The sequence below is a fragment of the Bufo bufo genome, chromosome 6, assembly GCF_905171765.1.
Source record: "Bufo bufo chromosome 6, aBufBuf1.1, whole genome shotgun sequence".
Classification (NCBI taxonomy): domain Eukaryota; kingdom Metazoa; phylum Chordata; class Amphibia; order Anura; family Bufonidae; genus Bufo; species Bufo bufo.
This window is the reverse complement of record NC_053394.1, coordinates 126826265-126834006: the sequence shown is the minus strand read 5'-3', so window position 1 is coordinate 126834006 and position 7742 is coordinate 126826265.

Here is a 7742-nt window from a genome sequence, read left to right as displayed (position 1 = left end):
AGTAGCCCTAGTACATTGTAGATCCTGCTCGCTTGATTACAGTGGCTCCTGTCCTGGTAAAAGACATCCCTCCCGGGAAGACATTTGTGCCATCTGCCAAGAGAAAACGTATTTTAGCTTGGGGGCACAACTCCAAACTGGCTGGTCACCCAGGGATCCGCAAGACCACAGAACTTTTGACTCGCCACTACTGGTGGCCCACACTGTCTAAGGATGTGTGTGATTATGTGTCTGCCTGCACAGTCTGTGCTCAGAATAAAGTCTCCAGGACCAAAGCACCCGGGCTGTTGTTACCTCTTCCTGTTCCTGATGCCCCATGGCAACACATTGCAATAGACTTTGTTACAGATCTGCCCTCTTCTGCCGATGTACAGCTATCTGGGTGGTCGTGGACCGGTTCTCCAAGATGGCACACTTTGTTCTTTTGGCTGGACTGCCTTTGGCTGCTGAACTTGCTAAACTGTTCGTGAGACACATATTCCGCTTGCATGGTCTACCTTGGCATATTGTTTCCGATCGCAGAGTCCAGTTTACCTCCAAGCTCTGGAGAGCACTTTGCCGGCTGCTCGAAATTGAGCTGGACTTCTCTTCCGGTTATCATCCCCAGACCAACGGGCAAGTAGAGCGGGTCAATAAAATATTAGAGAACTATCTCCAGCATTTTGTTTCAGCCCAACACGACAACTGGGTACAATTGCTACCTTGGGCTGAATTCTCCTATGGCAACCACTCTAGTGAGTCTACCTCTCCATTCTTTGTCGTTTATGGACAACACCCTCGTACTCCTCTCCCTGTTCCTACATCTGGTGGTGACTCGCATGAAAATGGATGCAGACAAGAGAAGAAGAAAACCGCTTCTACAGTTCTCATCTGGAGATAAGGTATAGCTCTCCTCTAAAAACATCCGCTTAACGGTTCCCAGTTTCAGGTTTGCTCCTAGGTTCCTTGGACCCTTTGAGGTATTGAGGAGGATCAATGAAGTGACATATAAGTTACGTCTGCCTCTCTCTCTCTCTTCATATTCCTAATGCCTTCCACGTGTCCTTACTAAAACCAGTAGTTCTTAAAGGGTTTCTATCACTTCGTTTCACCTATTTAGCTTTCAGACACTAGCGATCCGCTAGTGTCTGCTCTATCTAACCATCCTAATATAAGAGCTTATTGTCCTGCCGTTTAGCTAAAAAAATAACTTATATAGATATGCAAATGAGCCTCTAGGTGCTATGGGGGCGTTATTAGCACCTAGAGGCTCCGTCTACCTTAACAAACTGCCGCCGCCCAGCGCGTCCCTCCAGCCCGCCCATCTCCTCCGGAATGCGATGCTCCTCGTATTCGGCGCATGCGCAGTGAATGTCTGATCGCTTCCCTGCTCAGACATCTCCACTGCGCCTGTTCCTCGGAGCACTATGACGTCATCTGCGCAGGCGCAGTGGAGATGTCTGAGCAGGGAAGCGATCAGACATTCACTGCGCATGCGCAGAACAGAGACGCGCACGGAGAGGATCGCTTCAGCTGGAGATGGGCAGGCTGGAGGGACGCGCTGGGCGGCAGCAGTTTGTTAAGGTAGACGGAGCCTCTAGGTGCTAATCACGCCCCCATAGCACCTAGAGGCTCATTTGCATATCTATATAAGTTATTTTTTTAGCTAAACGGCAGGACAATAAACTCTTATATTAGGATGGTTAGATAAAGCAGACACTAGCGGATCGCTAGTGTCTGAAAGCTAAATAGGTGAAACGAAGTGATAGAAACCCTTTAATCGCTTCTCAACGGTTCCTTCTACTCCAACTCCGGTATCTGAAGATTCTGACAAAATATTTGAGGTCAAAAACATTCTGGACATCAAGAAGCGTGGCAAGAATACCTACTATCCTGTAGACTGGAATGGCTTTAGTCCTGAGGAGAGGTCTTGCGAACCAGAAGAGAACATTCATGCTCCGAACTTGATAAAAAGGTTTCTGTCTCGTCGTGGACTCAAGAAGAGGGGGCACCGCTGTTCCCCTGCTTACCACCGCAGTCTCGGGTGCCGTGTTCAGTGGTGATCTGCTGCCAGTGTTTCCTTTCAGCCCTGGCCACAGCATGCTTGCTGCTTGTTTCCTGCAGCATTTCCTTAAGGGCCTGCGCGCGTCACTTCCTGTGTTTTATGGGTTGGATCATGTGACCTCGCCAACCAACCCTAGCCCTCCTGCACATATATAAGTGGATCGTCCCCCTTCCCAGATGCCTCAGTGTCAAGGTCCTTGTGTCCTGCTAAGGTTCCTGATAGTTGCCTGTGTTCCTGACTCATACTTGTGTTTCTGGACTCTGCTACCTGTTTGTTACCTGCCTGCTTGCTTTGACTCTCCTGTTGCCGACCCGGATTGCCTGACCTGTACCTTTGCCGCCTGCCCTGACCTATTGCCTGTCTGACTTCGCCTCTGCCTCATACTTTGGTCCTTCACTGTTGCTCCTGGTAACGACTGGACCAGCTGCTTTGTGTGCCTATCCTCTTCAAGAGGTAGCGACCTGGTGTTCCCCTCGGGAAAGTCTATCCTCACCATCAGGGGTACTGTGAAGATCAAGGGGTTCACTTAGACAACGCCCTTAGAGGAGGTAGGACACATGGCACAGTGGGTTCACACCCGCTGGTTTGTGACAAACATAGTAATTTTGCATGGAATTGACAGCAGTTCCCACTACATATATGTATTTTTTGTTACTTTTGTTTATTTACAAACCCTTTAAGTAGTTTTTTTTAATTAAACGTTAAAAACAATAGACACTACCATATACACATATATTATTTCCAAGTCCAATATTTACATTGTCCAAAAGTTTAGGTAAATTTATTGAAGCAGAAATATGTCTGATAAGGAGTATAATAGTATAATATACAGTATCACTTCCCACAGAACACATCTTTCTAGTAATGGTCAATATGAACACCACAATTTAACACATTTTGCTTTTGATCTTATGATTCCCCCCCCCCTAAAGAGGACTATGTCAGCCCTTTCTCCTTTGCATTTTATTCAACTGTATCGGTTAACCGAAAAACATTTCCCATCCAGGAGTGCTGACAAGAGGACCTAGCAGATATCCCTTGTAGACAGTAGGGGCAGACATGATGGTTATGTTTATCATCAACCTTTCTGCTCTATATTGAGTGACCAAATACAGATATGTTTACTACATTCCAAAACATGAAAACGTATTTATGCTTCTTAGTGTCACGGACGTACCGAGAAATATGGACGTACCGGCGACAGTGAGTGGCAGGAGAGCTGTGAGACTGGCAACACGTGGTTTGATCTGACAGGTTTTCCTTGTGGATCAATAGGTGTCTGTGTTGTTTCTGGTAATGGCCACACCCCTTGCCTCCAGGTGTTGCTTATGTGGTCATTTAACCTTCCTCATTTATAGTTGCATCTCCCACTATGCTGTGCGGTTTATAGCTTCTGTGCCTGTGGATTGTTTGTGGTTGGATCTCAGCTGAGTTCATGATGCTTCCATAGCCTCTTTGAAGTTAAGTCTTTCTTTTCCCTTTTGTATTTTGTTTGGGTTCTGTGTGTTGCATTTCCCTATTGTTTGTATTAGGCCTAAAGTAGACTCCTGTTCGTCCTTCCTTTTGGAGGAACAGGTAGTCTCGTCCCTGCCATTAGTACCAGGGTCCTATAGGGCTAGATAGGACTCTAGGTATTACTGCGTATGAACTCACCTACCTTTTGGGGTCTGTTCATGCTGGTAGTCAGTCAGGATTTTGGTTAGGGTTTTCACTAGGAGGTGTCCATCTTCCTTCCCTAGTTCTCAGGCCTGATTCCCTGTTTCCCCCTTCTCTCCTATGCTCGGTGTGGTGTTTCTCTCCAACACCGAAGCGTGACATTATAAACCGCCTTAACCGTCATTTTTTGTTTGTTTGTGTGCAGCCATGGATCCTATTGCTGCACTGTCAGGTCAGCTGCAAGGGCTGTCTTTGGAGGTAGCTGACCTCCGCATGACCGTCTCGCAGATGCAGAGATCACAGGCTGTTGGTCCTGGTGGTAGTGGTGGAAACCAGGCCTGTCTGGAGCCTAAAGTTGCCCTCCCAGACAGATTCTCTGGGGGACGTAATAATTTAATTTTGTTTAGGGAGGCGTGCAAACTGTATTTTAGGCTACGTCCACACTCATCTGGGGATGAGAAACAGCGAGTTGGTGTGGTTATTTCCTTGCTTAAGGGGGATGCGCAGTCATGGGCTTTTTCTCTGCCGACCGGATCACAGTTTATCCGGTCGGTAGATGAATTGTTCGAAGCTTTGGGTCTTATCTATGATAATCCGAATCGGACCTCTCTAGCCGAAACCATGCTGCGCGGCCTTCGTCAGGGTGATCGGAACACTGAGATTTATTGCTCTGAGTTTAGGGGATGGGCTATGGATACGAAGTCCAACGATCCTGCCCTCTGTAGCCAGTTTTGTCAAGGGTTATCAGAGAGGTTGGAGGACGATTTGGCCTTTCATGAAACCCCAGTGTCTCTGGAGGCTGCTATGTCTCTGGCTATATGCATAGAAAGATGCCTGAGAGAAAGATCTAGGGGCCCCCACTCCTAGATTTATGTCTGGGAACGAACCCATGCAATTAGGGGGAGCTACTCCTGGATCCACTTTTAAGCATACTGGTAATAGGAAGGGAGTGTGTTTTTTCTGCGGACAGAAGGGACATTTTATCAGAGTAAAAAGAAAAAAGAGGGACATTTAATTCCCATCTGACTCTTGGAGGTGTGAGAGGAGAGTCAAAAAATTTGCATTTGTCTTTGACTGGTAGTACCCAATTTCTCCTGACTGCTGAGGTGGCGTTAAACTGTGGGGATTGAGGTGTTTATCGACAGCGGGGCCGGGATGAACTTTATTGATGCTCAGTTCGTCTGTATGCACGGGTTGTCACCGAGTGCATTAGAAAAAAAAACATTTCCATTTTAGCTATTGATTCTGCACCTCTAACTCAGAAGTGTTTATCTCAAGTGGTGCATTATATCAGATTAAGAGTGGGTGACTTTCATCAAGAATTTATCTTGTGTTTTGTGTTGGAGGGTCTCCCTGCTCTGGTGGTCCTGGGTTTACCGTGGTTAAGCAAGCACAATCCAACCATCGATTAGCAAGCTAGACAGATCCTGAATTGGGGTGATTATTGCATTGACAATAGTCTGAATACATCTTTTTCTGTTTTAACTACTAAGACATAACCCTCTTTTATATCTAATTTGTATGTATTTTCTGAGAGTGGATGCCAGGATTTAACTCCGCATCGGGAATATGATTGTCCTATCAACCTTATTCCCGAAGCTAAATTGCCAAAATATAGATTGTATAACCTTTCTGGACCTGAAAGACTGTCCGTGAGAGAATATATTGCCAAGAGTTTGGCTAATAGACACATAAGACCTTCCAAGTCTCCAGTGGCAGCAGATTTCTTTTTTGTTAAAAAAAAGGACGGAGGTCTTCGGCCATGTCTGGATTTTTGTGAACTCAATCAGATTACTGTCCATGATCCTTATCCTCTTCCTTTGATTACCGATTTGTTTAACCAGATTGTTGGTGCCAAGGTGTTCTCCAAGTTGGACTTAAGGGGGACATATAATCTGGTTAGCATCAAGGAAGGGGATGAATGGAAGACAGCTTTGAGAACCTGGTCATGCCTTTTGGGTTGACCAATGCTCCTGCAGTTTTCCAGCATTTTGTGATTGACATTTTTCATCATCTTGTGGGGAGGTTTGTAGTCGTGTATTTGGATGACATTCAAATTTATTCTCCAGACGTGGAGATACATCAGGATCACGGTAGACAGGTGTCACACATCCTAAGAGATAATAAATTGTACGCAAAATTAGAGAAGTGTGTTTTTGCAGTACACGAGGTGCAGTTTTTGGGCTACCTGCTGTCATCTTTGGGTTTTTGAATGGATCCAGAGAAAGTCCCTGCTGTATTGGAGTAGGATCGACCCGAAAATCTGAAGGCTCTTATGCGTTTTTTGGGGTTCACCAACTATAACAGAAAATGTATTCAGAACTATTCGACAATAGTAAAACCCTTAACTGACATGACTAAGAAAGGGACAGATGTTTCAGTGTGGTCTGATTCGGCGTTGCAAGCCTTTTCTGCGATTAAGGAATGCTTCTCTTCTGCGCCTATATTGGTGCAGCTGGATGTATCACAACCTTTTATTGTGGAAGTGGACGAGTCCGGTGGGGGTAGGAGCAGTTTTATTGCAGGGCCCGTCACCTGGTAAATAGCGTCCATGTGCCTTTTTCTGAAAATCCGAGTTCTTGTCCCTCTGGGAAACAGTTTGTGCCATCGTAATTGCGTCACAAGGTGTTTGAGGAACATCACAGTACGGTTCTTACGAGACACCCTGGGAGCAGATCTACTGCCGACCTCATCTCTCGTAGATTCTGGTGGCCATGGTTTGCACAAGTGTGTTGAGAACTATGTGTCAGCCTGTAGTACCTGTGCACGCGCTAAGGTGACACATACTTGGCCTTTCCTAGATCTCTACTTTCGTTGCCCATCCCGTCCAGACCATGGACTCGCTTAGCCATGGATTTTATCACTGATCTTCATAATTCTTCAGGAAAGACAGTTATTCTGGTGGTAGTTGATCGCGTTAGTAAAATTGTGTACTTTATAGCCTACCTAATGCTAAAACACTCGCACAAGTGTCTGTTGACAACATTGTGAAACTCCATGGCATTCCCTCTGACGTGGTCTCGGATCATGGGACTCAGTTTGTTTCTCGACTGGGGGTACAACTGTCCTTTTCTTTGTCTTTTCATCCTCAGTCGAACAGACAGATGGAGCGCACTAATCAGAGTCTGGAGACTTACTTGAGATGTTTTGTCTCTGAGAACCAGGAGGAGTGGTCTTCGTTATTTCCTTTGGCAGAGTTTGTCATAAATAATCATAGACAGGAGTCCACTGGGAAGTCGCCGTTTTTTGGGGAATATGGGCTTCAACCGCAGTTTGGCACATTTTCTGGTTCAGATACTTTTGGTATCCCTGAGGAGGAATGTTTTTCGTCATCATTGTCATCTTTATGGCGGAAAATTCAAGATAACTTGATGAATATGGGCAACAAGTATAAACGTGTGGCTGACAGGAAATGTATGAATGGTCCGGACCTAAGAGTGGGTGATTCTGTGTGGCTGTCCACAAGAAACATCAAGTTGAAGGTACCTTCTTGGAAGTTGGGTCCAAGGTTTATTGGTCCATATAAGATCACAGCCATTATTAATACTGTAGCTTTTCGTTCTGAACTTCCTCAGGCCCTGAAAATTCATAATGTGTTTCATAAATCTTTGTTGAAGAGATATATTGAACCTTTGGAGCTGTCTTCCTTGCCACCCGCTCCTGTCATAGTGGACGGTAGTTTGGAATTTCAGATCGCCAAGATAATTGACTCTCTAATTCTCCGTAGATCTCTTCAGTATCTTGGTCACTGGAAGGGTTATGGACTAGAGGAGAGGATGTAGATACCGGCATCTGACGTGAATGCCAGTCGTTTGGTGAAAGCTTTTCACAGGTCTCACCCGGATAAGGTCGGTCCTGGGTGCCCGGAGGTCAGAAATAGGAATGCTCTCCCATTCTTGTCTAATACAGGCCTCTAACTGTTCAATCGTTCTGGGCCTTCTTTGTTGCACCTTCCTCTTTATGATGCGCCAAATGTTCTCTATAGGTGAAAGATCTGGACTGCAGACTGGCCATTTCAGTACCCGGATCCTTCTCCTACGCA